This window comes from Sphaerodactylus townsendi, linkage group LG02, assembly GCF_021028975.2.
Source record: "Sphaerodactylus townsendi isolate TG3544 linkage group LG02, MPM_Stown_v2.3, whole genome shotgun sequence".
Classification (NCBI taxonomy): Eukaryota; Metazoa; Chordata; class Lepidosauria; order Squamata; family Sphaerodactylidae; genus Sphaerodactylus; species Sphaerodactylus townsendi.
In genome coordinates, this window is record NC_059426.1 from 116,249,779 (window position 1) to 116,271,988 (window position 22,210).

Sequence of the window (22,210 nt, forward strand, 5' to 3'; positions counted from 1 at the left end):
GGTGGCAGTGCAACATTTGTGGCCAGCTGGGAGCCCATCTTATCTGTGGTGCTGGGGGTAGGAGGTTTGGGCAGTGGCACAGAGTTTGGGGCCACAGTTGGAGCCTGGGTGACTCCCATCACCAGAGCAGAAGGCAGAAGGGCTCCTGAGGCCAGAGCAGAAGGCAGAAGGGCTCCTGAGGCAAGAGCCAGGAAGGAATAGGCCACAGGAGCTGACTCAGGCCTCTGACTGCAGGGCCAGCAAGGTGACCAGGAGGCCAGTGACGATTGTTCAGGAATGAATAGGCCACAGCCCCTCCACCACCACCAGCCTCACAGAAGGAATAAGGTGACCGCACCCCCAGAAGATGGAGTATATATAGAGAAAGAGATAACTAGAATAAGTGGGGAGAAAGAAATAGATGGGGTGGGGGGAAAAAGTTGGGGTAACGGACAGAAAGAGAGAGAGAAAGATGGAAGAGGAAAGGGCGGAAGCTTTGCTGACTGCTTCTTCTATGGCATATAATTCCATCATGGATGCACAATGGCACAGAGCAGGACATAGCATCTTCTACATCACTTTCTTTCTTTGCTTAACAGCAGGACCTATGCTTCTTCTAGAGACCAGAAAGTATGAGAGGTGAAGGGCCAGCTGTTTGTCTCAAGGATGCCTCTGTGGCATCCTTATGGGAAGCACACAGCACACCTTCCATCTTTTCCTCTATCTGTATCTTCTGTCCCCTCAAGCACTGTGGTCTGTAGACAAGGAAGAGATGGCGGAAGTGTGCAGGCTTTGAAGCAAGCCTGTTACACATTGCTTCTGTGTAATCATGATCAGAGGGGGAAATTCCTGAGAGGCTACTGTGTCACATCATAATCATATGTAGGATTACTCAGAAGTAAATTCCTTTGTATTCAGTGGCCCTTAATCTCAGGTAAGTGTTCTGTACCCGATATACTAGACTCTGCCTTCAGCCTGTTCAGAACCAAGTGTGGGACCACTCTGGTTTTTTTTATTCCAGTGTAGTTTTGACTCATGGTTGTAGTCATTTAAATAGTAGAGTTATTATAGTAAACTATGTTCAGATATACTATTTTTCCTTGTGCATCTACTTTACATATGACAGTATGGAATGAAATCCTAAACCAAAAAAAGTTCAGGACACATAATTTGTCATATTCTTTTGGTGTAGGTGCCTTCTAGCTTACAGTGTCCAGATCTCCTGGTTTCCTGCTCTCTTGACAGACCATAAGGAATTGAGTATAAGAAGCTATCTTAGACTATTGTATTAAACATTAACTTTTTATTTTAAGATTCTTCAGTAAGAACACTTAACATTCTCTGTGGTGCTGTGTTTCACTGTGCTCTGTCTGGTGAACTTTCATCTTCCTTTCTGTTGAGAATAATAGGTTGTCAATAAAAAAAGGCTGGTGATTTTAATATTCTATTCATGGGATGTAATCTTCCCAGCTTCATCTTTGTGGATCCATCCAAACACTGCCCACAATGTTCGGGGTCCCTGGGGATCAGTGTTGTGTGTGTCATAGGGACTCCAGAGGGAAGGGGGAAATAGGCAAAAAATAAATAAATCATATACTCACTCTACAAACACCAGTGCCCTTATAAATAACCTATGATGTATATTACTATTGGTGAAACCGAAAGATGGTGTTACTTTCAGGTGTGGGTTGCTTATAGAGTAATAGTAAATTGCTTAAGATGGCTCTGTTAGGCTCCATGGCTGTGTGTCACATGTATAACCTGAGTACTCTTGGTAGAATCTGGAAGATTTTGACTGTAATATTTTTAAAAGATGAAAATCCCTAATGACATAGATTTTTATAGCTGGGTAGGAATGTTGTATTGCTTCTTTAAACCTTCATGTAGACAGGATAGGCAGTGTCTTTGACTGCTGAAGCTCATGTATTGTTTCAGTGGGGAGCTGCAAGATCAGGGTGCTGTTGTCAGGTCAGTAGGCATAAGGAAGGTCACAGCTTGTGAGAACAACTGAGCAGAGGAATGCCATGCTGTGTGTGGCACAGGTGGCTGTTTCTATAATGAACATTCCTGTCATTCTTTACATTCCTTATTACTTCCCAGCCAAATCTGCTTTCTAAGCAAATGCAGGAAGAGTGAATCCTCTAAATGGGGCGTGTGGGTGTGTGTAAGGTCTCTGGAGTTCTGTGATTTTTTTCCTCCCTTCTCAAAGTAGTATTACATAGACTATCCTATCCTATCGAAGCTAGAGAAAGGAAGGCAGAGAGAGGCTCTTTAACTCTTTCTCCTCCAGTGGTTTTTTAAACTCAAAATTGTGTTCATGAAACTGATTTTTAAAAAATGTATTTATTTTATTTCTTTTGTATGTGGGTTCAGGGCGGAAGGACAGCCCTCAACATCATTAATAACAATGAGGAAGGGCAGCTAACAACATCATTAATAACAATAAAAGCAATAAAATCCACTAGATCTCAGCGCCTTATACTCCACTAAGGGATAACAGTTAAATTAAAACCATGCTCCTTTAAACCACCTATTACACCAGTGTTGGGAATGCTAGAAGCAAAGGAAAAAAGGAAAAGAGAAAGGGAGGATAAAGAGAGGAAGAATGGAAGCCAATAGATGGAATATTGTTGCTGTCCTCAACAATATGCTTGGCAGGACAGCTTTGTCTTACAGGCCCTGTGAAATTACACCAAGTTCTTGCTAGACTGAGTATTCCGTCAGACTGGGGCTAAAGCTGAAAAGGCTCTGGGCCTGGTTTAGGACAGCCAGATAGCTTTTGGGCCACAGATCTCCAGCAAGTTGTTGTTAGAAAAGCATAACATCCTTTGGAAAACATTATGGGAGAGGCAGTCCTGTAGATAATAAAGCTCCAGACTGTTTAAGGCTTTGAAGGTTTGTACCAAAACCTTGAACCTAATTCTGTACTCCACCTGGAACCAGTGCAGTTGATGGAGCAGTTGCTGAATGTATGCCTACCATGGGGTCCCTGTAAGAACCCATACTGCTGTGTTCTGCACCAGCTGCAGTTTCCGAAAGAGCCTCAAGAGCTGACTTGTGTATAGTGAGTTGCCATAGTCTAGTCTGGAGGTGATTGTTGTATGGATCACTGTGGCTAAGTCAGGTTGGGGCAGGTAGGGTGCCAGTAGTTTTGCCCAGCGTCGATAGTAAAACACCACGTGGGCTACATTTGTTGCCTGGGCCTCCATAGACAAGGAGGCATCTGGGATTCCTCCTAAACTCTTGATGGTGGGTTTAGATGTTAATTGCACCCTGTCAAAGGTTGGAAGTATATGTTAATTGCACCCATCCTCATCTACCCCTCCCCAGCCCTGCCACAGAACCTCCATCTTGAATGTATTTAACTTCAGCCAACTCTGCTGTAACTACTTCACCACAGCCTCCAAATAACTGGCCAAGGAATCCAGGGCGGTATCAGGCCGACCACCCATGAACAGATATAGCTGGATGTCATCAATGTGCTTGTGACAACTCAACCCAAATCTCCAAACCAACTTGGCAAGAGAGTTCATAGATATTAAATAACATTGGACTGCCCTTTGTGAGACCCCACACACCATCAAATGGTGTGCTAAAGTCCTTTCCCTAATTGCTTCTCTCTGTCCCTGACACTGGAGAAATGAGCCACTGTCCCACATATCCCAGGGTTGGCAAGGTGGACAAAAGATCATGATTGACTAGGTTGAACACTGCTGTCAGATTGAGTAATAACAACAAATCCAATGTGCCCCAGTCCAGTTGCCTGCCAACGTCATCTGTGAGAGCGACCAAAGCCATCTCCATCCCATGGTCAGGATGGAAGTCAGATTGAAATGTGTCCAGAACAGAAGTGTCCTCCAGGAAAGCCTGGAGCTTCTGTACAGCCACTCTCTCAATTACCTTACCCAGGTGTGGAAGATGAGACACTGGACAGTAGTTGGAAGGATCTTCCAGATCCAATGATTTTTTTAAAAAAAGAACAGCCATCACCTCCTCTTTAAGCCACTTAAGGAATATCTCTGAACTCAGAGACAAGTTGATAATATAAGGGGCCTCCAGTTCACTCACTGTAGCCAAATTGGCAGAAAGATCTTGGTGGAATGATGAAGAGAAGAAGAAGAGTTTGAATTTATATCCCCCCTTTCTCTCCTGTAGGAGACTCAAAGGGGCTTACAATCTCTTTTCCCTTCCCCCCTCACAACAAACACCCTGTGAGGTGGGTGGGGCTGAGAGAGCTCAGAAGAATTGTGACTAACCCAGGGTCACCCAGCCAGAGGTGTAGCTGGGCCAAACTGCGCCCAGTGCGCATTCTATATTTTCTAATTTCAGCGCTTCCCGTGGCATATTCTCTTCCTCATTACTTTGTCTAAGTTCCTTTCCTTTTTCTTGCTTTTTTTCAGGCTGCAAAAGACCTGTTCACAGTAAAAACGGCCTGATGGGAACTATACTTCCCAGGAGACCTTGTGAGCCCCAAGGTCTCCTGGGAACTGTAGTTCCTCAGGCCGTTTTTACTGTAAACAGGCCTTTTGCAGCCTGAAAAAGTTCAAGAAAAAGGAAAGGAACTTAGGTAAGTGTGGGAGGGGGGTGCCACGGGGGGACACTACTGGGGAAAGGGGGAGGGGCTTGGGCGATTTTCTGCGCCCCCAGGCATGCGCCTGGTGCATGGCGCCCCCCCTTCCCCTTGTAGCTCCATGACTGCACCCAGCTGGCATGTGTTGGAGTGCACAGGCTAATCTGAATTCCCCAGATAAGCCTCCACAGATCAAGCGGCAGAGCAGGGAATCAAACCTGGTTCCTCCAGGTTTGAATGCACCTGCTCTTAACCACTGCGCCACTGCTGCTCCTTTATTTGCAAAAAAACTTGCAAATGCATCACAGCTAAGTCCCGAATTATTTTTTCAGTTGTGGGGTGAAATGTGTAGGGAAAAAGGCATGTAAGCAACAACTTCTGAAGTTTAATTTTGAACTGAGAAAGAAATAGAATGGAAAGGGTTAAGCAGTCTCTCCCCATCTGTCCTTCCTCTGTTCCAACTAGTAACCTGGCCAGGGCTGCCTTGGATTTAGAAAAAATGATGGAGGAAAGAATTCTTGAACTTTCTGCAGTGTGCAGCTTCAGCTTTAGTCAGGCTATCAGAATTGCATACATTTTGACTCTTACACTTTACAGTTCTGACCAAGAGGATTTTGATAATGGTGGAAGTGCACTCTCTACTTTTAAACACATTTTAAAAGATTTCTAGGTCATCCGTCCCGCGCACGCACCTTCTTCCCAGCTTACATTTCCAGTTTTTGATCTGATGAACTTTTGGTATTCTGGTCAAACAAAACTGTGATTGTTTCTGTAAACATGACCCACAGCAGAATATGAGTGAATGACTATCAAAGTGCTCAGCTTTTATAAATCAAGACTTTCTGAAACTGGTATCACATTTCTCTAACACTCCTGAAGAGAAGATATGAAATTCCAGAAGGGGTTTCTATTCAAACTAAATACTTGCTAGATATTCTGAAAGCTTGTGCAAGAGAGGATAACCTTTTTCAGCTGCTGTTAGTATAATTTTCCTTTGGCATCTATAGGTGTATGTGTCACTATCCCTAGGGATGTATGGACAGGCAAGTAGAGCGGGAAGTATCTAAGGCGCAGTATAAAAGATTTACTTTCTCGTTTCAAGTCTTTCAGTTACCTTAAACTATGACAGTTGATAAGAGGTCTCTTTTGGGTATCATCCTTTAAAGGTGAGATGACAACAGAGCAAAAAACACTCCTGGAATGTGCCATCTGCGAGGCAAGGCATCAGGGGAACTGTCACTAGAAATTCTGGTGGAGCCACCCACCCTGAGCCAGGAGGAAAGTTATGAGATACACATTTTAATAAAGTAAATAAATAGGTGACTCAGGGAACAGGCAGGCAAAGTAAAGATGGCAGAGCTCCATTGGTCTATAAAATGTGTTAGCCGCCTTGAATCCCTGTGAGGAAGCAGACAATAAAGAAGGTAAATAAATAAATAAGACAAACTGTGTGTCAAAGCAGCCCTCATTTGGATTGAGACCACACAGGATGGGGAGAAATGGCTTAACTCATTGACCCCTGTTTGGCTTCATAAATAAAAACCAGCCCTCCCAATCATTGTTAACGTTGTAAAGAAAAGGCAGGTTTTTTTAAAAAAACACGTTTTCTGAGTCCATTGTATTTCAGTTAAAGGTCAAGCAGTAATCTGTTGACTTTGTTTGAACTATTGCTTTTCAATTTTACCAGCCTAGCCAATTAACAAAATTAAGTTGTCTTTAACTCCACCTTCATAGCTTTTTCCCTTTTTACTCATATTCTTTAAAATGTTTTTCATGGAAGTATTATATAAAAGCTGAAACATAACAAACATGAGTGTTACACACACACAAAAACAGATAATGTAATGATCTGGCCACTGTTATACATCACATTCAAGCAGGGTGGATTTAATTTAAGTCAAATCGATTTAAATCTTTTAAATTGCTAGTCAGTAAATACTTCATTTAAACCATGGTTTTCTGCATAAAGGTTTAGCTAGTTTGCAACCATCCTGATAGTTCAAAGAAGTTCAGAAACTGCTGATTCCAAAACTGAGCCTTTATTATCTCAGGAACAGACAATTAGCTGTGATACAAAAACCAAGGTTTTTGTTCATAAAATATCAAGAATACACCTAAGTTGTAACATGGGCATACCAGAAGAAATGCCAGAAGAAGGGCCTAATACATCACTTGGTCTATTTATGGATAATTTGGCTGAGTGTCTGTGATGGATGTCAATAAGGTCCCGGGATTGGTGATGGGCACTACTTGTACTCTGGATCCTTGCCCATCCTGGCTGCTAAAATCTTTCTTTCTTTTTTTCTTTGTCTTATGCATTGTTATAGGGGGAGACATTTCAGTAAAATTAATTTGTGGTGACAGTAGAATCTTCCGGTCTCCCATTGAGCAACCAGACAACAAGGAGAACAGCCCCAGGACTCGGGAGTCTGTGGGGTTTTTTTGTTATTATCAGGCCTGTTCAGCAGGACAGGATTATTATTTTGAGTTTTTCTTCAGATTATCTATATGTGAAGAGCTTCTGTAACATCAGATCTGTATTCTGCTGCCCCAAATGTTAATACTTTTCTCCCTTTTAGTCAGCTTCTTGCGTTTCTGATTCCATGCACTTCCCCCACTTTTGTTCCCCAGGGCCCCTGTGCTGCCCCTGCTCCAGTGAAGAGATGACAGTGTTATCTGTCACATACAGACTGTGTGACAGGTATGAAGCCACTGCTGTCACCAACCTGGCTGTGAAACGATTCTTTCAGCTAGAAGCTTCCAGTGGGAATTGGTGTGCCTGATTCCTGACAAGTCTTCAGTGCTAGCTGAGATTTCCTATTCCCAGAAGCACTGAAAAGTAATCTGACTAACAAAATGCTAGCACCCTCTTATATTGCAACAATCTGTGGAAAGAATGATAGGTTAGTACTTGTCCCAACGCATAACTCTAACAACCTAATCCTCTGCAGTTCTAGTACAACATAAGTGTGCAGAGGATTGTGGCTAAGATTACTTTTGTAGCCATTCTTCTAGTTTGTTTAAAGAAGAGAAGAAGAACAGATGGAGTTGTACCCCACTTTTCTCTACCACAAGGAGTCTCAAAGCAGCTTAGAATTCCTTCCCTTCCCCTCTTCACAACAGACACTTGTGAGGTAGGTAAAGCTGAAAGAGTTCTGAAGACCTGTGACTAGCCCAAGGTCACCCAGCAGGCATCATGTGGAGGAGTGAGGAATCAAACCCATGTGGAGGAGTGAGGAATCAAACCCATGTAGCAAAATGCAAAGTGATGCACATAGGGGCAAAAAATCCAAACTTCACATACAAGCTACAAGGGTCAGTGCTATCAGTCACAGACCAGGAAAGGGATTTGGGCGTCTTAGTTGATAGTTCCATGGGAATGTCAACTCAATGCATAACTTGGCAGCTGTGAAAAAGGCAAACTCTATGCTGGGGATCGTGGGAAAGGAATTGAGAATAAAACTACTAAAGATTGTCATGCCCTTATATAGAAGCAGTGGTGCGACCGCACTTGGAGTACTGTGTCCAGTTCTGGTCGCCGCATCTCAAAAAGGATATTGAGGAGATAGAAAAAGTGCAGAGAAGGGCAACAAGGATGATTGAGGGACTAGGGCACCTTCCCGATGAGGAGAGGCTGCAGCGTTTGGGGCTCTTTAGTTTAGAGAGGAGACGTCGGAGGGGGGGGGGGATATGATTAAAAGTCTATAAAATTATGCATGGGATAGAAAATGTTGACAGAGAGAAATTTTTCTCTCTTTCTCACAATACTAGAACCAGGGGGCATTCATTGAAAATGCTGGGGGGAAGAATTAGGACTAATAAAAGGAAACACTTCTTCACACAACGTGTGATTGGTGTTTGGAATATGCTGCCACAGGAGGTGGTGATGGCCACTAACCTGGATAGCTTTAAAAGGGGCTTGGACAGATTTCTGCAGAAGTCGATGTATGGCTACCAATCTTGATCCTCTTTGATCTGAGATTGCAAATGCCTTAGCAGACCAGGTGATCGGGAGCAACAGCCACAGAAGGCCATTGCTTTCACATCCTGCATGTGAGCTCCCAAAGGCACCTGGTGGGCCACTGCGAGTAGCAGAGAGCTGGACTAGATAGACTCTGGTCTGATCCAGCTGGCTTGTTCTTATGTTCTTCTCCAGATTGGAGTCTGTCACTCTTAACCACTACACTACACTGGATCTATCTAAATTTTCCTGCATGCCCTCAAAGAAGCCCAGGTCATCATCATATGTAGTTCTCCCATTCTCTATTTTATCATCAAAATAGCACTATGAGGCTGAGAGAGAGGGACTGGTCTACAGTCATCCAGTGAGGTTCATAGCTGAGTGAGATTTGAACTTGGATCTTGCCAGCCTTTGTTCTATATCTAACCATAAACCACACTAGTACCAGATGAGGGGTTAGTTCCATTTTACCTAAGGTTAAAGGGAATATGTTACAGTTTTTCACTGTGTCACAAATAGATGCTGTGTGTATGCACGTACCACATTCCCCTGCAGAGTAATGTTTCATGCAAAAAGTTCCTCTACCTCATTTCCCCCCTTGCATTGCCCTTCTTATGTCTTGTGCTCATAGGATGCTCAGATTGTATTTGTCCTTTATAAGAAACTTCCCTCATGATACCTCCTTCATATTTGGTTAACTGAGCTCACAATGATAGTGTTCCTTGCCTCTCTATGCCTATAGCCATATTAATAACTATCTTTTAAAAAGTACCGATTCTTTTAATACCTTCTTTTAAAAAATAGGGGTCACATTCAGCAGCATTTCATAACAAATCCTGATTTCAACTTAAAATATTTACCAGACTCTAAAAGAAACTGTGTAATTCCCTCATGATTTTGCTGTTGTTGATTCTGTGGTTATTCCTAACAGTGTTAGAGGGTACATTTATCTTGACTCAATATAGATTTTCTGTCTTGCTGCCAGTCATCAACTTAATGGTTCATTCTGTGTGCTGGTATTTGTATTGGTCAAGATTTAATTCTGGGGCTTGCCCTTTTGTTAGTACAATGATTTAGAAATCAGATGAGAACAGGTTAGGAGAAATGTCCATGTGAACTTTATGTATTTTTTTACAAGAATGTTGGTGCAAGTTAATTCAAGATACCAACTATTGTCAGTGGCCTCAGTAGTCTCCATCTTTACAGTTGTAATGTATGCTAATAAAAGTATCTGCATCCGTTACAGCTGTTCAGTCAGGGTTTGAGAAATGTCAGGCTGGCCTGTCAGCTGCCACTAAGGTTATGGTCAGCTGCTTCTCTAAATTATAAAAGCAAAAACCAGTCAAGCTCTTTATGGGTCTGCCCAGTCTTGTAGCAGAAATTAGTAGCTATGCTTTCTTTCAGGAGTCTCAGGTCCTACTAATTCTAGTGTAATTTGCCATCTATCCCATACCAAATATGCCATCTATCTTCTTCTTCTTGGGCTGTATTCCCCTTGAGGGGGTTAGCACATTTTCTTCACCAAATAGCTCGATTTTGGGCACTTTCAGCGGTAAGGTTGACAGCAATCATGTCTTCAGCGATGCTGTCCATCCACTGTTTCTTTGGTCTTCCACGTGGGCGGTGGCCTCGAGGGTCAAAGTTTAGGGCCGTTTTTGCAACAGAAGTCTCCTCCAGGTGCATAATGTGCCTGTACCACCAGAGCCGTGTTTCCCTCATTTTCTTCGTCATTGGTGTAATTCCAAGTCTTTGTTGTATGACTTTGTTTGTAACACGATCGGAAAGAGTCAGGCCAAGAGTCAGTCCGGAGCATCTTCATTTCCATCACATGAAGAGTCTGTTCATGTTTCCGAGTTGTTGGCCAACATTCTGTTCCATATAGGGCCACATGGCAGATAACTGTGGTGTACACTTTTGCCTTCAGGTGTTCAGGTATTCTTTTATCATACAGGACTCCTGTGGTTTGCTGCCACTTCATCCATGCTGCATTAACTCTAGATCAAGCATCTGGTAGGGTATCCCCATCTGCTGAGACCAGGGATCCGAAAAATTTAAATTGAGTGGTCTTCTTCAAGTCCTGGCCATTAATTTGGATTGTTCCATCTGTTTGAGGGCCACATTCAAGGTATTCTGTGGGTTTTTTTTGGTAAATTTAGCCATAATCCATAATCAGCTAATCTATTGTTCCACTCATGTGATTGTTGTTGAAGAGCTGCACATGATTGGTTAGCAAGAGCCACATCATCTGCATAAAGCAGTGTCCAAGGATGTGGCATTTGTAAATCAGCTGTTACAGTATCCATGCAAAGACTAAATAGCAGAGGTGAAAGTGCTGAGCCTTGATGAACACCAACAGTCATAGTGAATGGTGGTGGCAAAGTAGCCTGATTGGTCAATAGTTGGAGCATTTGCAGACGTCTCCTTTCTTTTTCCAAATGGGTATAGTTGTACTCAAGGTTCAAGCTTCTGGGAGTTTGTTTTCTGCTGTAATGCGGTTGAAAAGTGATGCTAGGAATGTGGCCCCATTTTCTTTAAGCATCTGTTTTGTTTTACATAGCTTCCACTGACTGATTGGAGTTCACATTGAAGTTGGCAAGAGCGGTCACCAGTTTTTGACCATGCTCCCTAATTTTCCACCATTTAAATCTTGCTGGTCCGGTTGTTATTTTTCTTTTCTGCTTCAACTGGTTCAAATAAATGTCTAATGGTAGAAGCTGATGCTGGGGTGCTATATGGTAATAAGGAATCACCTTTGTATTTTTTACTAATTTCAGATCTTGTCGTCGCACCATCCAGTAGTCAATCTGAGTGGCATGGTTGCCACTAGTATTACGTAGCTAGCTGTGTAAATTGTTTCTTGAAACATGTGTTGGTCACAGCTAGGTCATGGGCTTCTGCACAGTCCAGTTTTCTGTATCCATCATCATTTTGGATGCCAAGTCCATTCCCACCATGGCGTTATTCGTATCCTTATCATTCTTTCCCCATGTGGTCATTGTGTAGGTCACCTCTGAGGATAATATGTTCATGTGAGGGTAATGATTGCAAGTGGGCATCCAAATAGTTCCAAAGTTCATCCATCTCATTATCGGGGCATCCAGTTTGGGGGGCATAGCACGAAATGATATGTGCCTTTGAGTCGATTGAGTCTATTTGATACAACCAGTAAATACTTCAGTAAATACTTTAGTAAATACTTCAGCTGGTGCATCGCACCACTTGTTGCTGAAGACCATTGCCCGCATTGGTTGGTTATCCAGCCGGCACCACTTTGAGGTGAGGGTTGGATTTATGCCATCTACCCATACCAAATATGCCATCTATCCCATGCCAAATATGGGAAACAGTTCAGCCAAAACAATGGAATCAGAATTAAAGGAATGAGTTAGAGGTTTGTGCATGCCTCCATTCCATGAGGATTCTCTTAATTCCATCTCCCCTGATTTGCACAACTAGTGCTAGCACTGGTTAAACTTAACCTGGGTGTATTATTTAGAGATCTTTAGTTAAACCTGGATTAGAAATTAAATTTGATTCATTTTACAAGGGTTAGCAACAGTTACATGTAATACCAAGCCTGAATTTGAGGCACATTCTCTAGCTGAGTTCAGCATCTTACTATATAATTGAACAGCGAGATCCTGACAATGATCCAGAAAAAAAATGAGGGCTGCTGGGAAGTGTAGTCCTTAGTCATCCAGGGGGCCCTGGAGGGGCAAGGACTATACTTCCTAGCAGTCCTTGCTGTATTAATCCCTACTTCCTTCCTCCCCCTAGAGTGGCTTCTGCTGGTAGCAGCAAGCCTTGAAAAGGGGGGAAAGTACAGGAGGAAGCCATGATCTCCTCTCTCCTTCACAGAGTTCTTTTCCCTAACAGGACTAGGTCCCTGTGGTGAACTTTGAAGAACCTTCCTGTCTGGGAACATGGGACATACTGTCAAGCAGCAGCAGAGCCAGAAGAGCCAATTTGTGAAGCTAGTGCCTGTGTGTGCGTGTGTAGGGGTGATCTGAGAAAGGAGAGCCCATTTGCAAAATCAGAGGAGTGAGTGAGTGAGTGAGTGAGTGTGTGTGTGTGTGTGTGTGTGTGTGTGTGTGTGTGTGTGTGTGTGTGTGTGTGTGGAGTCTGACAAAGGTAAGCCTATTTGCAAAGTTAGGGAAGCATGTCTGTTAACCCACCAGCAGCTTTCTAGAGTCTGTTGTATTTGTTCATACAATGGGCTTTACTGCTAGTTACGTTTAACCTATAACATCCAACAGAAAACTTCTTTTTGCTTTCCTAGGGTTCATCTGAGAGGAAGGGTAGTGAAGGACATCCTTCTATATGTGCTTTCTTGAGTTCTGAGTAATTTTCAACCACGTTTGTGCCCCCCCCCCCACTTTAGTGTTTTATTTAGCGAGTGTCTTGGTGTCATTCAGCGTCTGTGAAGCTTGACAAGTCTCCATTTCTGAGGGTACAGCTGAACTCTGAAGTTAGAAATGGTGAACCGTAATTACATTTTGTTCCTGCCACTAATTGTTGTTTCTTTCTACTAATGAAGTCTAATGAGGATTTTGCTGAAATGTGCAGTAATGGGCGGCATGCTGACATCTTCTCAGCAGCCTTCTCTAGGGAGCCACTTATTTGTGCTCAGTGAGCCAAAGATGGTCTTCTGTTCCATGAGTATCCACAGAAAAAATGTGTTGAGGAAGCATAGTTAGTTAGTTATGCATCTATTATAAATTCTGGTAGGAATGCTTCATATCTGTTTATAATCTGGCTTGGATCCAACAGAGTATTTCCATGGGTAGAACTGTTTTTGCCTTTGGAATGCAGCTTTCTTGCCTCCCCGTCCTGCTGCTGCCCCAAAGCCTCCCCTGCCCCCTGCGATGGGGAATCCCAGGAACATGACTTTATAGGGCATTTTGGGATACAGTGAGAGAAGAAAAGTGAAAAAGTCATGTTAACTAGGTGGAAATTCTTGGACCATGGAGATGATCAACTGGATTCATACTTCTTCACTATTCCATATAGAGCAAACTGCCTTTGTTATAATCCTTTCATATTATGGAGTTGCTGTTTCATCATAATAAGAATATATCTACTAAACTGGATTGGCCAATAAATTATATAATGGTAACTTCAACGGAGCAGCCCTATGTGGGAAAGAACATAAACCATTTTTATTGTCATCCTTAGGATGCCTTTAATATGTTTTATTGTTTTCTATTTGGAGTGTTGTGGAATTATTACCTAAAATGGAATTTGCTGTTGTGAGCTGAGTGGGAATAATTGCTGAGTGAATAATTCCTTTCTGTGGATACTTTAGCATTAGGGAGAAGACCACATTATTTACAACATGAATCTACTTTGTTGTGTTTAAACTACAGCTTGTTTGGCTACCTTATGGGGAAAACTGTTTGTATTCCTTATCCAGATTTCCTAGAATCCAGAACGTATGTTACATTGGGATAAAGTTTGTTTTAAAGATCTATTGTTTTTACTAAGATTATCGGACGGTTTTGTTTGGAAATAAACTGACATTACATCTTGGTATTGCTTTACTATCAGAACAACATTTTCATCAATGTAGTCAAGGGAGGTTTGATCCCAGCAGGAATATGTTCAGACACTCTGATGTTTGTTTTCTCTCCAAAAATAAAAGTGATCATATTGGAGATTTCTGGTTAGTATTTGGCTGGGAGATGTTCAAGGCACGTCAGGGTCACTACACAGAGACAGGCAGTGGCAAACCAGCTTGGTTTGTCCCTTGCCTTGAAAACTATGAGGTCACCATAAGTCAGTTGCAACTTGATGTAGTAGGTGTTTGGAAGTTTATGGTATTTCTTACATTTTTTCTCCGTTTATGAAAACTGAAAACTCCTTCAGGATGAGAGACTTTTAAAGTAAGTAATACAATACTGTCTCTTTTTGCCTTTGTTTTAATAACAATATAGTATGTTTATAGCAAACTGAGATTAGATGAAGTTTGAACTGGGGACTTTTAACATTAAATTTTAGCTACTCAAGCACTTAAAAGAAAACTAAACTAATGAATCCTGTTGCAAACTATCTGCAATAAAGAACAAGGAATAACAGTAAATCTAGCAGCACTGTTCTGCCATTTACAGTGTTCAGTGTCTATGACAGAGGCTAAATTGAAACCAGTGAGGGAGCATTTCAACCTCCCTGGACTTCCAATAAAAGACTTAAAGGTTGAAACACTTCAGTATAAAGATTCAAAGGAAGACTCCAGGGTGAAACTGCTGAGTTGGAATTAATATGAAGATTTGACACTATGAAGTTTGGACTTAGAATGGAATAGGAGTGGCTAACTTGCTAGAAAAAAGTAGTTCTTTGTTGCATGTTTTTATATGCTGTTAATATCATTTTGCAGATTTATCAGCAGTTGGCACTTTAATTACTTTCCCCCCCTTTTGTGTTTGTACCCAGATATCAATAATTCTAATACTTTATTCACCTGGCAAAGTGGACTCTGGTTCACATAAGCTTACGTCATAGGGGTGTGCACCATTTTCCAGTATTTTTGAGTTCAGGTTTAATAAACCAAGACATTTTTGAAAAATTGAAATTTTTCTGTCTGTTAAACCCAAGCCTGAAAAATTCCAGCTGCCTCTGAAGTCCACATGGGTCTCCGAGGTGGCAGGCGGAACAGTGATGAACACTGGGCACTGGTGAACTAAGCTCAGCATTCAGCTCTGTGACGCCTGCCATCTCTGAGACCCATGTAGACTTTGGAGCATCAGCGGAGACATAGTAGGAATCACTCTCATGCTCTGTTTTTGTTTTAAATCTCCACCCTATTCTAGTTATAAATGCGTATATGATAAATAATAATCTCCCCATTTGTTGTTATTTATTTTCTTGGCTGACCACGTATCTTCTTCTGCATGCTCTGTAAGTGATTTTTTAAAAGTGCTTATGAAATGGGTCAGAAATCAACTGGAATATTTCATCCCTGTTTCATGGAAGAGTGGTTTTCTAGCCAAACCCCCCCCCCCCCAATTTAGTTTGAAATGCGCATGCGCATGCCATTTCTCCAGAGTCCTGCTGGAGGTTGTTCTCAAGATTTCTAAAAGTTCAAAGAAATCTAAAGAACAACTGAGAAACATTTTCAGTATTGAAATAAGTAATAAACAGCCCTCAGACCAGAAGTAGTACATAAAAATAGCTGGAAAAGAAGGAACACCTCACTTAACAGGCTGGATAAAGAAGAATGATTTAGCCTGGCTATAATAAGCCTAGCAGAAGTCATGATGGAAGGTATCCTAAAAGAAAGGTGCCATCAATGAAAAAGACCAGTCTTTGGTCATTACCCTCCTCACCTCTGTAAACGGGGCATAAACAGGGTTTAGGAAAAGGAACTCAAATGGTGAGCTGGACTGTATGAAAGGAATCAAATCATAAGAACATAAGAACATAAGAACTAGCCTGCTGGATCAGACCAGAGTCCATCTAGTCCAGCATTCTGCTACTCGCAGTGGCCCACCAGGTGCCTTTGGGAGCTCATAGAGCTGGAAGGACCTTCCAGTCTAACCCTCTACCATGCAGGAAAATCAAAGCACTCTCAACAGATTGCCATCCAGCCTCTGTTTAAAAACCTCCAAGGAAGGAGACTCCATCCTCCAAGGCATTCTACTGTCAAACAGTTGTTACAATCAGGAAGTTCTTCCTAACGTTTAGGTGGAATCTCTTTTCCCATAGTTTGAGTCCATTACTCCATTTCCTAGTCTCTGGAAGCAGCCTTAATGTGCCTGACTTCTAGCCATTTAAGGTCTTAAAGGTAAAAACTAGCATTTTGTGTATTTGAAACCAAAAGAAACAAATTATTAATGTAGAGAATCTTAGCAAGCCTTTATTGGCATAGACAACAGTACAACAATAATAAAAAAACAAATTAAACAGCATGTACAATACAGGAAATAAATGTTGGTCAAAGGAAATCTACTGGCGTTTAGTAATTTTCAGGAGAAAGTCTGCCACTATCATACAGAGAGAAGGATCAGGATTGTCCAACAAGTAGTGTAATCTAATTAAATCGGGGAGATCGGGTAAATGTAAAGGAGTAAGATTCACATACTTGGATCTGATTTCCTTGAATCTGAGACAGTGTAGTAATTGGTGGGCCAGAGATTCAACTGAGCCATCGTTACATGGGCACAATCTTTTAGCCTTTTCTTGCTTATTAAATCTGCCATGTAACAAGGCAGAAGGCATAACATTAAACCTGGTGAGCATTATGGCTCTCCTTTGAGCAGGGTTTATTAAGCAATACAGGTAGTGTGCCAAGTGGCCCCGTTCAAATGAGAGAGAAAAATACAGGGGGGAGCACGTTTTCTTGGCTGTGGTGATTAAGGTAGAGAACTCTCTATCCAATAGTTGACCTTTTCATTTTCTATAAGCTTCTGAATAGAACAAAGGGCAAAGTGAATCCACTGAAAATTATTAATGTAATGAACCAAATGAAAACAAATTAATATAATGAACCAAATGAAAACAAATTATTAATATAAAACACATGCATACAATAATGAATTGTTAAATAATAAATATGTTTGAGACTAGTATTAATTAAAAAGGGGGGGTATGCTTATCTTCAGTCCTTCCCTGCTCTGGATGGCCCAGGCTAGCCTGATTTTTTCAGATCTCAGAAGTAAAGCAGGGTTCATCCCGGTTAGTACATAGATAGGAGATCACCAAGAGGTACTAGGGTCACTGTGCAGAGGAAGGCAATGGCAAACCATCTCTGTCAGGCCCTTTCTGCACACGGGCGGAAACGAGCCTCCACTGGCATAATTTATGCCGGTGGAGGCTCGAGGACTGTTCGCACGCTAGCGTGCGAGCGGCCCTCACTCACCCCCATCTTGGTCAGCCCCCTCCACTCACCATCATGTCTAGCGTCGCCCTGGAGGGCTGCAGGGACCCGCCCACGCTGCCCTCCGACCTCCAGGGGTTGGAGGGCAGCGTGGGTGGGTCACTGCAGCCCTCCAGGGCGACGCTGGACATGACGGTGAGTGGAGGCGACAGGGGAAGCCGCATCTTCCCAGCGGTGCAGTTCGCACCGTGCCGATGGGAAGACACTATTTTGCAAAAACCTCGCTTGTTTTGCAAGGTTAAAAGCGGCGGCTTCATGCCGCTTTCGGGCGGCCAGAATGGCGATGTTGCAATGCAACAGCACCTCCTGTACGAACAGCAGCCCAGGGACAGCATTTTTGCTGTCCCTGGGCCTCTGTATATTGCTTGTGCGGAAAGGGCCTCAGTCTCATGCCTTGAAAACCCTACTGGGTTGCTGTAAGTCAGCTGCAACTGGTCAGCACTTTATACACAGTCGTGTCCTGTAAACAACCATGGCATGCATTCCAGGATAACAAGGAGAGGATACTTAGCTGTAAGGCTGAAAAAAAGAGCAAATTAACTATGTGTGCCCTATAAAAAGAAAGGTACATTCTCAAGAGCAATTCAGCCTCATCTTGTGTCAAATCTAGTCATGAGGCAGAATTCATATCACTATAGATTCTGGGTTAAAGGAACAGTGGAGGCCAATGTGCACATACCAAAAGAAAAAAATTCATTACATTTTAAGCATCCCTAAACCATAGCTATGCAACATATGAATTATATATATATTACACTTCAAAGATTATTTTGGCCCATTAATACATACATGCATGTTCTTAATAGCTCACAAATGCCATTAAATGAATTGTAAATGTTATGCGTAAACTTAACATTGAAGGCAAGATCTAAGAACACCTCCTGTTGAAAATAAGACTCATCCCTGCATGACAGGCTACAATTGGCTTGTTTACATGTAAAAAGTACCTGTTGCATTATCACACTATAATTTTATTATTCATTTTTTTCCTTGAATTATTTTGAAATAATAATGGACAAGGTTAATAGAAAGTTAACTTTCTATTCTTCAGCATTATTCTGGCTCTTTGATCCTGCTGCTGTAAAAAGAAAAATCCGTCCCTCCTCCTTCCCTTTCCCCTCACTTATTTTGGCCGGGTCTCAGAGGCAGCAGGCAGAACAGAGGTGAATGCTGTGCTCAGCTGGACCCCCATTACCTTGTATCACCTGTGAACTCCATGTGGATCTCAAAAGCAATAGGTGATTTCTTCAGATATTCAAAATGTTTTGGGTCTTTTAAACACAAACCTAAAAAATTCCAGCTGCCTTCAAAGTCTGTGTGGGTCTTGTAGGAGGCAGTTGTTACAGAGCTGAACTCTGGGCTTAGCTCACCAGAGTCCAGTGTTCACCTCTGTTCCGCCTGCTGCCTCTGAGACCCAGCCAAAGTAAGTGAGGAGGAAGGGAAGAAGGCAGGACTTAGACTGGATGGCCCTTGTGGTCTCTTCCCTCTCTGTGATTCTATTGTTCTACTCCTTTCAGACAGTCCAGCTCACCAGTTGAGTTCCTTTTCCTAAATCTTGCTGTTCATGCCCTACTTGCAGGAAAGGGGAAGAAGGTTAGGCAAGGTGACCCTTGTGGTGCTGAGAATAATTCCAAAAAATAGAAAGTTAAGTTTCTGTTAATCTTGTCCATTATAATTTCAAAACCCCAAGCACAATAAGGTGACGTGTCAGAGTGGGGCTGGGTTTAGCTCTCCTCGCCTTGCATATTTGTTTAAAAATAGATCCCACATCCACTTTCTGTGTTCGTTACATTGTCTCTACTTTTCTCCTGCTCCTGTTTCTCTCTGGAAAATGGTTCGGAGGAAATGGATTACCACCCCACTGCTGTGGCTCTGATCTAAATCTTGTCCCTGGCTCTATATAAAATTAAGGAGAGATCTCAGATCCTTTTCACTGTTCTTTTGCATCTTGTCTTTTTCTAAATCTGTATTTTCACTTTCTCCAGATGGCCCCAGTCTGGCTTCTGTGAAGGGACAAATATTGCATTGCTTCCATCCCTCCCTCAGTCTGTAGCAGGGCTTATTCTAGTTCAGACCCCAGACCTGTTTGAGCTTTTGAGGACCTTTGGGATTTTGACACAGTGGTGGCCATGACCACACAATAGCTTCTGAAGGGGTGGAGTCAACCACAGAATGTCAGAGTTATGCATAAGCAACTCTTCGATATTTCAGACAGAAGCCCTGCTTAACAGGATGCCTTTAAAATAACCATTTAAAAACAGTGAAGATCTTTGTGCTGTGATGGCAGCAGCTGCTATTTGAATAGTGTTTTAAATCAGTCTTTTGGATCTCCAGTGACCAGATCTTAGAAGCCTTGTGGGGTAACTGTCCCATCTAACCCTACTCACTTTCTGAAAATATTTGATAGGCATTAGGTAAAGTGTTGGCAAGTGTCATGGTGCCCATGGGCACTACTTCGGGGACCCTTGTTCTAGTGTATGCAAGTATCATGTTTGCTTCTTTCTGCTTAGTGAAAGTATTGCCTTTTGCCCAAAGCTGTATCTTTCCCTGCCAATTTGCAGTGCCCTCCTCTGTCCATATGCCGGTATACTGTAGCGATATATTTTCCTTTGTGCTTTGCAGGCACACCACCAGAGAATCATACTGCAAGCAACAGGAAGCCATTGTTGCTTATATAGAATCAGATGAAAACCCTCCTGAGCCCAACAAGCCAGCAATGTGAGTGGTATAAACTTGGGCATGGGTCACCAACCTTTTCTTTAAAGACAACTATTTCTGAATAAAACAAATCTTGAGCTACTCCCCCCTACTTCTACTACTACCTCACTACTCCCTCTAACATGCTACCAAGTTTGTTCTGTCAAAGATCATGAACTGGGAAAGGTACCAGAAATGGAGCTGTCCCAGAGAAAATGGCTGGGTGTCTAGGGCTGTGATGGAATGGCTGAAGCAGAGCTGGCTGAAACTTAATCCATTGGACGTCCTGAGCCTGGGTTGAAGGGAGTCAGGGTTGGGATTCCAGCTGCCAAATTTAAAGGGAAGGGGTAGAACTACACCTACTGTCAAAAGCCTGGGTATGATCTGGGATGCCCCTCTTTCTAAGGAGGCCCAGGACACAAATACAGCATTTTGCCCTCTTCACCAGGTTAAGAAGTTGGTACCCTACCGGTCACTCTGACCTAGCTACTGTTATCTATGCAATGTTCACCTCCAGATGGACTACTGTAACTCTCTCTAGACACATCCCTTTTAGTATTAAATCCCGATCTTCAATCTACTCCATACCCGTTCCAATATTACAGTGAAAAATAACTTTTACCGATTAAATAATATTTGCCTTCCCTTTTATTTTTTCACTTTGCCTTTTAAGGATAATTGTCTATTTTAGAGGGGGGGGGGACACAGTGTTCTACAGGTCATTTGTGTACTTAATTTATACTGTGCCCTTCTGTCCAAAGTAGCTTACCACATTTTTATCTTCCACATTTGATCATCATGGTTAGGTTGAAAGCATGTGACTAGCCCAAGGTTACTTTTCAAGCTTCCATGGCGGACCGAGCACCTGTGCCTCCTGTTTCCCAGTCTTAGACTTTAACCACTACACCACAATGGCTTTCATTCATCCCTGTCCACTGAGAAAGCCATGAGAAGTTCAGTGACTGTATATGTAACCTTAGAATTGCATGGAATACTAGGATATTTTTGCTGATTAGGGTGTAAAGTTCAAATGGAATATTTTACAAGAAAATATGTAATCTTTTTTTTCTGTTGTGTGTTGCCTAGAAAACAGTTCCTTCTTAACTGGTTGTTTGCTGTAATTTTCAGAAATTCATAACAATCTGGATGATGTGTCTAGAGGGTTAATTCAGTTAACAAAAAAGTAAAAGAAGAAAACAACAGAAAGTCAATTGTTCAAGTCTATGGACTTTATCCATTATGTTTTTAAAGTATTATTAGCCTATAATTTTGAAGAGGACACCTACTCATAGAATGTGTAAATGAATGCAACAAACATGAGTTTGAAAACAGGTGACAAACAAAGTGTCATTAACTAATGAATGTATTGACATTATGTAAAACTTCATATGTTCTGAGGTACAGTCCCTGAGGTGACTTGTTTCTGACGTAACCCCAGAAGCTATACACAGCAGTTTATTTAGTCTCTGTTGAACTGTATACTTCAATTTTTTTAACTCTAAATTTTGTTTTAACTCTGAATTGTTTTCTATCAGATGTTTTCCTTGCAAAATTAAGGCACAAGTGGAAATCTTGTTGTATCTTCAACTAAAAATTGGAATTATCTTCAGGTACTGGCCTCCCATTCATTAGCAAAACCTGTGGTGCAAGAACCTGCTGATTCCAACATTGCATTTTTCATTGCAGAGCAATAAATATGAAAAATTGTACATCCGAATGCAGAACCCACACAGGTTTCCCAGAGAGACTTTGTAAACATAATTAATTCCAGTTTGCTTTTACTTGTAGATCTTTTTTTTCCATATAGAGCTTGCATTTTGGTGTTCTGTTTTTAATGTGTTATTCCTTGTGGAAAAAGTTAGTATAATAGATTGTATCTTTGGGGAGACTTATCCAGCTGTGTCATTAAATAATGGTGGTCATGGGTTATAACAGATTGTAACCTACGATATGGCTAACTTTGTGACTTCAGACTAAGACAAGTATTGTTCACATGAATGAAGGAAACCAGAGACATTTTGTAGTGTTTCTTTTAATAATCTTTTCCCACATAAACTACCCTGGCAAAGGGTATATTTTCTTTTACTTTGTTCAAGACTATGGGTTCGTGTTAACTTCATTTAATAACTGA

The 22,210-nt window shown here is 41.9% G+C and overlaps 1 protein-coding gene across 1 annotated transcript in view; it reads left to right on the forward strand.

Annotated features, from left to right (window-relative positions):
* The window catches only part of CSTPP1 (centriolar satellite-associated tubulin polyglutamylase complex regulator 1), a 144,794-nt gene that overhangs the window by 21,144 nt on the left and 101,440 nt on the right, over positions 1 to 22,210 (forward strand). The gene's annotated exons all lie outside the window — the stretch shown is intronic.